A 9897-nucleotide genomic window follows, 5' to 3' on the forward strand; every position below is an offset into this window, starting at 1 on the left:
AAGTAAGAGCAATGCTTAGTTTTTCACATTATTATCATTGCAGTCCTAACATCCTTATGTCATAAAATGTATGCAATTTTAGAATATAGGAAACTATAGAAAATAAAAGTCATCTATATTATTATAAAATGTAAGAAAAAGTGTTACAATTTGGGTGTGTACCTCTCAGAAAAAATGTCTAGAAATTACGTTAAATATGTGTTTCTAGGAATTATTTATATTTTATCAAATTTTATAATATGGTGTTAATATATACAAGCTGCTTCTTCAGCTTAATAATTGATGACTGCCCTTACATAATGATATACGTTTATAACTTAAATGACTTCCTAGTATTTTGTTGAATGAATATATCATAGTTAATTTAATGTGTCCCCCATGTAGGACTATTTAGTTTGGTTTTATTTTAAGTAAGTTGCAAGGGGCATGTTTATAGCTTCATTTTTGTGATATTTACTTCTGTATGATATATTTCCACATGTAGAATTGCCTGATAAATAAGTTTTAGTTTTTTGCTGTATTTTCTCAAAAATATTTCCCACAAAGTGCTTTAATGTACACTCCTAATAGAAGTCTATCAGCATTCATTTCTCACACATTAATACTCCTCTGCCTATTAGGATGGTTTATGATCAGCTTATACATATTGTCATTTCAGCATATAATCAATACAATATTTGAGATACTTTGAAGTCCTTTTTCTTACTCAATCTTTGAGTCAGTGTGTATTTTTTTACATCTACCATGTTTCAATTCAGGCACTGAATTTTAATTGGATACTTGATTCATGTTTAGATTCAATTAAATTTACAATTAAAATATATTCACATACTCAAGTTGTTCGAAACATATTGAGAAGTTTCCCAATAACTGAACTGAGTATCAATTAAAAAATTTTAATTTAAATTAAATCAAATTAGAATTCAGTCACACCAGCCACATTTCAAGTGCTCAAGAGCAACATTTGGTCCGTGACTATAGTACTACACAGCACAGGTCTAAGGTCATTAGTACAGTCAACATGACCCACACGGTCTAGCGTCTCCCATAAATCCTGTGACCTTGTTTCTACCGTTCCCACCCTCCAGATTTCCCACTCTTCATGGAACACAGCAGGCATCTCGGGAACTTCGTGGTAGCTATTCTTTCTGTCAAAATGCTCTTTCCTCAAATATCCTACTGAGTTGCTATTACTACTTTACATCTTTGCTGACACGTCCCCTCATCAGTGAGAGTTTCCATGACCACAGCTGCTCCCTTCTCACTTCTCTATGATCCTTATCTGGGTTGTTTTTCTCCTACTACTAATTTCCTCTGGTTATTGCCTGTCTCCCCACAGTGGAATTCTAAGCACCGTGAATGCCGGGCATATGCTCACTGCATCCTCAGTGCCTGGCACATAGCAGATGTTCAAATATTTGTTTAATATGATGAAAGATAATTTATAACTCCTAATTATTAATAGGTCTTGCGTGCATGTCTGTGTGTGTGTGTGTGTGTGTGCACATGCGTGTGCTCCTGCACACTACTGCTACTTTTTCTCCCTCTCTTCCTTTTCTTTTTCCTTTACTTTCCATTATGATCATGCATCTTAAGAAGAACTTTCCCTTACCATATTTCTTACCATGTCCCCTATTAGCTCTCCTACAAAACCTTAAGGTTTATTGCTGGGCAAGTGGGTGAGAAATACTTTCACTTCAAGTATGGGCTATGTCAGCCTCAGACATTCACATAAATATGCTTAGGAATTAAGAGCTCTTGGCAAGAGCTGTTCAGAACAAGGATTACAAAACAGTATGGCCCACAGGTACGTTCCACCATATAAATGAGGATACGTGATTTAAGACAATTAATTATCCCTCATGTCTTCTGTTACACAAAAATCAGTTATTCCCAAAATAGAGCTTATCTATGATTCTGGAATAGATAGTAATTACAACCTCATGCATATATGTATTTTAGCACTGTTTGCATAATGAATACTTGGCTCTGAAGAGATCATATAAACTTAGGAAATTATATCAATAGTATTAAAATAAGGACAAATCACCAATAGCTCTATCAGTCATTTGTCAATCGAAAAAACTTAGATCATGTTTATAAATATTTAGTATAAACACTAGTAATTTAATATAATGCAAATTTTTAATTATAATAAAATCATAATTACAAAAAAGCTATCACCATTTTCAGAAAGGTCTTTTCTGTTTTGCTGTATCTTTTACAATCTTCTTTATGATGTGTTTCCATGGATAATGCAGAAATTAATAAACTAGTTTTAATGAATGAAACACATTTTAAAAATGTTTACCATCCTAAGACAAGTTTATGTATGTCAATACCTTTTGTGATATTGCATAATTACTGTCCTAGGGGACAGTCTTCTCATTTGTCCATTTGCTTAATAGAATCTTCAGTGAGTGCCCCAACTTCTCACTGGGGTAATGTCTTCCTATGGCTACCACTGCCTTTGTTATTTCAGGATGAGTTTCTTTAATGCTTTCTAATTAAATCTCTATTTGAAGACTCTCAAGGGAGTCAGGTCGTAAAGCTGCTCATTTGTAGTGAAATGGAGCATATGGAATGTGTGATGTTGGTCTTAGTATCCCTGGAAGCTCACTATTTGCCATGGTTTGAATTCAAGGTCCAGCTAAACTCCATTTTAGCAGAGCTCACCAATAACCAGATTAAACAAAAAATTAGAATTGCATAGGGATTGGTTCCTTGCATTACGTGTCTTGGCATCACCCAGTTGGTTTCTAATGTGTCCTTCCCACACTTCCCTGCCTGGTAAGCTTCTTTTATAGTAAGATGCAGGGCAATTTACATTTCTTCTGGAAAACTTTTCTCCAATTTTCACTAGCAGTTAAGTTTCTCACTCTGAGACATTACTGCCCTTTGCTCATAGCTCTACGTGTCACACTTCAGACACTTGTTATAACCTACTTATCTGTTTCCACCACCTATAGACCTATGAATCCTCCCCCACCACTCTTACTCCCTTCTTCCTTGTCAGTCACCGAGTACTAGCACTCCATCTTTGGTACGTGTGGTAGATAGAATAACGTTCTCCTGGAGATGCCTGTACCATAACTTTATGATTTGCATACACACTGTGTAACTCTTCGTGCTTCTCATTCTTCACGTGTAAAGTGGGGGTTATCCAAGCACTTAAGAGAATTTTGGGGAGAACGCAGTGAGTGACATATATACATCAGCTCCTGCATCAATAATGCAATGATTCTGAATAGTTCTTCACCCGCACTGTCTCATTTGAGAAGTGCAAAACTCCATGAGGTAAGTCTTAACATTATTCCCAATTGCAAATAAGGTCACTGAGGTTTAGAGAAGCTGAGTAATTGTGTGAAGTGAGGATCAGAGCTTAGAATCTCAGCAATCTAGCTCCAAGATGAGTTGGTTTACATTACTTATTTGGATGACATATTATTCTTAATTCAGAAATGATTTTGTTTTTAAAATTTGAGATTGATTTTCCAAATCAAAGTGCTAAACCTTTATATATCTAACAAAATGAGATCTCTTAAAGAACAGATTGGGGGGAGGGTGGAGCACTTGGATGGCTCAGTCAGTGAAGCTTCTGACTTCAGCTCAGGTCATGATCTCTTTGCTGTCAGCACAGAGCCTGCTTTGGATCCTCTGTCTTCCCTCTCTCTCTGTCCCTCCCCTGCTCAAGCTCACTATCTAAAAAATAACTAAACATTAAAAGAAGAAGAAGAAGAAGAAGAAGAAGTGATGGGATTTGGAGGAAGTGCAAGGACAATGTAAAGTTCCCAGTGTAATAATGATTGAGCTGTTCACACTTCAGAGTTAGATTCGGAGCAAAAACATTCTCTGAAGTATGGACTCAAAGTGACATATTATAAGGGTGAGTCTGATGTTCACCCTTGGGCCTCGGATTTGTAGCATGAAAGAATCATGTATACTGAGAAGTCAGTAGCTTATGTAGTAAGTAAATTTTCCAAGAACCAGGTAATGTATGTCTTTTAAAGAAAGGAGTTGACTTTTAAGTAAGAAGTTGGACTCAAATAAAATTATTCCAAGGCGCACGCCCGGGGGGGGGGGAGGGGGGGAGAGGAGTTGGCCTAAGTACCTTGGGTGTATTATTTCTCAGAATTTGCATTTGTTCTTAATGAACACATTTTACTCTGTTTATAAACTTTCATTTGGACACAAATAAAAATGTTCTAAACTTAACAATTTATGCAAAATATTCTAAACTTATAACTCATGAAGGTGAAAGTGAGACTCAGCAGGTATCTCTCTTTCACTGATCTCTTTCTTCTCTCTCATCTCCCAGGGGAAAAACTATTCTGACTTATGATGTTCACACTTTTACTACAAAGGTTGATAATACATTTTTTTTTCAGATTTTAAAATTTAATATATAAGGTACTACCATAGTCTGAATTGTGCCTCCCTGCACCCCTAGTTGAAACTCTAATCCCTAGTGTTATGGTATTTACAGGTGGGATCTTTAGGAGGTAATTAAGTTTAGATGAGTTCAAGAGGGTGGGGCTTGATGAGGGAAGGAAAGGCAAGCTGACAGGCCAAAACCTGCCCCCCCCCACCCCCGCACCCCAGGTGGGAGATGTGTGATATTCCTCTGGCACTCCTGACTGGCCAAGAACAAAGGAAAGGGGGAAAACAAATGGTTAACTGATAGAGATCGCAGTCCTGAAGGACCTAAAAGTCTCCATCACCCCTCCATAGTGATGTGGGAAACACAGGCAGAAGGAAATGTTAGATAGAACTAAATTTCCTTATAACCTGCAGCCCATTGACAAATACTTGAGGCTGGCAGAGTAAAAGGTTTCTCCAGGAACTCCCTGCTGTCTTAATGTTAATGCTTTCCTAGAGGGAAAAACAACCTTAGCTTGACAATAGCTAGGCCTCCAGTATCTTGGGAGTCCTTTTTAGCATATGAAAATCTCACTGGCAACTTCCCCTGGACTTCTCCCCGCCCCCAACTCCATAGTATATAACCAGTCTCTCCTCAGGGTCCTGGGGCAGCTCTTCCAGCCCGTCTGTCCCTGTGCTTCAATAAAATCACCTTTTTGCACCAAAGACATCTTCAAGAACTCTTTCTTGGCCATCAGCTCTGGACCCCACGAACACCACTGTCACCCCCCAAAAAACCTCTTCGTGGCTCACCATGAGATTAGTGCTCTTAAAAAGAGACCCCTGAGAGTTTGCTTCCACTCTTTCTTTCTCCCCGCTGTGAGGACACAATGAGAAGGTGCTGTTGGAAAGTCAGGAGGAAGGTACTCACCAAGAACCGAATTTGCCAGCAGCTCCATCCTGGACTTCCCAGCCTCCAGAATTGCGTGTTGTTTAAGCCACTGTCTGTTGTGTAAGCCACTCGGTCTATGGTGTGTTGTTAGGACAGCCCAGGCCGACTAAGACAGGCACCAGAATGTAGCCTTCTGCAAGTTGCCTGAAAGACTGCTTCTTGGAGAGACTAATCCATGATGATATTCTTTACTCTTGTTCATTCACTTTTCCTTGTGATGCAGTACTGCATTAGAGACTATATTGTAATTCATTTATTTTTACTTTGATGGTCATTTACATGGCTTCTATTATTTTCATATAAAAACCCATGCTGTTTTGAACAATCTTATGCATCTTTTTGTGGACAAATGACAATGTCATCGGTGCACAGTTGGTGGTGGAATTTCTATATTGTAGTGTATGTATGTGTCCATCTTTGCTAATTTTTGCCAAATTGTACTATAGAGTTAAAAGTTCTTCGCATCTATGGCAACAGTTGGCGGTGCCATGTTTTAAAAATTGCCCATCTATTAAATGTGAGATGGTGGGGTTTTTTTTCTTACCGTGATTTGCATTTAATTTTCACTAACATAGCTGCTAAATATTTCATATGTTTTAGCCATTTAGACTTCTGCATCTTTGAATTTCCTGCCGGTATCTTTGCCTGATTTTCAATTCAATTACTTGTCATTGTCTTAATGATTGAACGAAGGGACTGAATTCTTTACTTTAAAAATATCCCCAGGGGCATCTGGGCGGCTCAGTCAGTTAAGCATCGACTCTTGATCTCAGCTCACTCTTGATCTCAGCTCACATCATTATCTCACAGTCGTCGTGAGGCGGAGCCCCAGTATGTCGGGCTCTGGGCTGGGTGTGGACCCTACTTGAGATTCTCCCTTTCCCTCTCCCTTCCCGCTTGCACAGGCGCATGCACGCAGGTGCTCTCTCTCTCCAAAAAAAAAAAAAAAAAAAAAAAAAAAAATCTCTAGTCAATATTAACTGATTGAATCTCCACAGGAAGAACTTTTGCTAATCTATCAGTGGTATTTAGCCTCCTACCTAAAAACCTGAGTCTCCAGGCTAGTTTGTTTTTTTTTTTTTAAAGCTTACTATGTTTCTCACATATTAGGGGAAAATGTATTTACCAGTAAAAGAAAAATTGTTATTTTACAACACACGTGAAAAACATCAAAGAGAATTTGGCACCATAACTTTGATAAACTCTAGAGTTTCAGTCCACCAAGCTTTCAGGAAAAATACTGAATCCAGTCACTGTCGAAGTGATACATGTAACAGCACTGAGACTACTTTAATGTGTTTGCATATAGACACTACTAAAGCTCATCACCCCTGAAACTTCCCTTTTTATGAACAGAGATTAATATAAGTGGAAAACTGTTTTTTTAAACAAGATTACTAGCACCAAAGCAAAATAGAACACAAATGTTTCTAATTAAAGAACCAACAATTCTTATTTTACTAACACATAGCCTGTTTTTCTTTTGCGAGAGCAGTGTATGAACGGTAGCCTGTTCAAGTGTTTAAAACATGAGTGAGGGGCCAACGTTTCCAATTTTGCTTCTGTCATCTGTCTTTTAAAACCAGAGCATCCATCAGTGCAGAGTCTGAAAGGAATAATGCCAATAAAATGAGGGGATCCTCCCTCCCCACCCTTTATTTTTCCCCTGTGGCTGGTTGTGACACAAGTTTCTCTTTGGGCTCTGTGGAATTGCTGACATAAAAATACAGGGAGTTCCTAGCAGCAGGGGCAGGTCAACGAGGCACCTACCTCCCGCTCTTCCCATCTTGTATTGGTGGCCACGTTCTATTACTGTTCCCCTTGGCTCATTCACCACTGGGTTCTCCTCCACAAGGGCCCTGGGGTGTTTCTAAGCTACATTTATTATTCATCAAATACTAGGGTTCACAGTCCCTGACTGGAATGAAATCAATCTACATGTATCTTCCTTTTACATTTTGCAAAGAGGTTTGATTTTATCCCTTAAAAACATGTAGGTTTTGTAATGATAATAATTTACATGATTCAAAATTCACAAGGTACAAGGAAAATGCTGCCTCTCACTTCTATGTCATCCCTCTTCCTCAGGCAACCAGTATTAATGGTTTTACATGTAACTGTAGCCCTATTTTTATTTCTTATCATATATATAATCTTTTCATTTTTTCAAATTTATTTTGAGGGAGAAAGTGATAAAGAGAGAGCACACAAGCGTGGGAGGGCCAAAGAGAGAGGGAGAGAGAGAATCTTCAAGCAAGCACCATGCTGTCAGCGCAGAGCCCCACATGGGGCTCGATCACATGAACTGTGAGATCATGACCTAAGCCAAAATCAAGAGTTGGACACTCATCTGACTGAGGCACCCAGAGACCCTGAATCTCTTCATTTTTAAAGAGACATTAGCGTGATATTCACATGGATAAGTATTGCGGTGGGCAGAATAATGGCCCCCAAAGATGTTCATCCCTAATCCTTGGAACCTGTGACTATGTTCTTAACACGGAAAAAGGGACGTTACAGATGTGATTACAGGTATGTACCTGGAGATGGAGATATTATTTGGATTATCCAGACGGGTACAATATGATCACTTGAACACTTTAAAGCAGAGAACCTTTCCCAGTTGTGGTCAGAGAGAGGCATGCCCACAGAGGAAGATTCAGAGTGGTGTGAGGTTGCTGCTTTTCAAGAGCAAGGAAGGGAACCATGAGCCAAGGAACACAGGTGACCTCTGGAAGTCGGCAAACGCAAGGCAACAGATTCTCTCTTGGGCCTCCAGCAAAGAATACAAGAAAACAGCCTGAGTTACCCAGGGAGGACCAGCCCTCTGTATGACCTATAGAAATGTGAGATCACGTATTTGTTTTGTGTTAAGCCTCTAGGTTTATATTCATTTGTTATGGCGGCGGGAACAGAAAGCTACCATAACACATTTACCTTGTGGGTTTTTTTTCCATTTCGAAAAACTAAATTCATTCCATATCAGTACATAAAGAACTCACTCAGCTTAAATTTTTCCCCCCACAGGTGCATAATATCCCATCATATCATTAAACCACCATCACAGGTACTGAAGGCCAGTCAAGTCTCTTCTGCTATTCCAAATGGGACAGCAGTGGCATATCCTTGTGTAAGTCCCTATTCTTACACATATCAGTTATTAGACAGAGCAAAACTTAAGAAATGGAATTAACCATTCAATGGGAATGCACATTTTTCTACTTTGATTAACATTTCCAAGTTAGACTCCTTAAAGGTTGTTTCAATTTACATTCTATGTCCTGTTTCTACATACCTTAACTATTACAGTATGGTACTGAATATTTATATTGATCTACTTGATAGCAGATAAACAGAAACCTAGTTTAAATGCACTTATCTCTTGGGGTGAGGTGGGATGAGAATCTTTTCATACGTTTAAAAGTTATTTTTATCTCCTGTTCTATGAATCTCCCCCTTCTTCCTTCCTCCCTTCTTCCCTCCCTCCCTTCCTTTTTCCCTCCCTGCCTCCCCCCCTTCCTTCCTTCTAACCTTTCTTCTTTCTGTTTGCCTGGTTTTTTTTTTCCTGCAAGGTTGATGGATGTTTTCTTATTGACATATCAATGCTTTATATCTCCTAAAGAAACAAATTCTTTTTCTTTTGGCTTTGCTTTTGGAAGTTTTATCAGTGCAGGCTTTTGTTTGTTTGTGTTTTTAATGTATGTCCTCAGGGGTGCCTGGGTGGCTCTGTTGGTTAAGTGTCTGATTCTTGATCTCAACTCAGGTCATGATCTCACTGTTTGGGAGTCTGAGTCCCATACTGGGCTACACACTGTCAGTACAGACCTGCTTGGGATTCTCTCTCTCTCTCTTTCTGTCTCTCTCTGGCCTTCCACCCATGTTCTCTCTCTCAATAAATAAACTTAATTTTTTTTAAATGTATGTCATCAAATTTATGAATAGGTTATGTAATTTTCTTAGATTTGTGGTTTTATTTCATATTTGTTAAAAAATCTTCAGCAATATAACTGCTTTACACCTCCATGGATCATTTAGTATTTTTATGATTTCAAAATTGACATCTTTCACTTATTTTTTTATGATACAAGTGGTGAAAAAACTTTACTTTTCCTTTCTTCCAGAAGGCTATCGAGTTGTTCTAACACCACTTATTGAATACTACACGTTGGCTTTTAATGTGATTTTTAAACATCAACTTCCTTTAAATCAAAGTTTTCAGGTTTAAAAATAGACATATTGCCTACACCTAAAAGATTTTAGCCTCAATTTACATTAATTGCATTAATATTTATTAAGCTCTTATAAAGGACTAATATATGTTCTGTATTTTTATGACTGGATAGATAAGTTCACATATCTTGGAAAGAGATCTAGTAGACCCCAACTGGGTTGGCCGTTCAGCTAACACCAATTTACAAAGTGCCCATATCTGTCCTACAGCTCTTTCTTCGAGAAATGGTTCCTGTTCTCCCTGTTCTAGTTCTGGTCTGATTGTACTGACAATCATGGTATCTTACCACTCTAGGCACACATTTAAAAATATAATTTGTCTTGGCCTAGTCACTGAAAGTAATTCATCATCCAGG

The sequence above is a fragment of the Herpailurus yagouaroundi genome, unplaced genomic scaffold, assembly GCF_014898765.1.
Source record: "Herpailurus yagouaroundi ecotype Mexico unplaced genomic scaffold, PumYag 100, whole genome shotgun sequence".
Taxonomy (NCBI): Eukaryota; Metazoa; Chordata; class Mammalia; order Carnivora; family Felidae; genus Herpailurus; species Herpailurus yagouaroundi.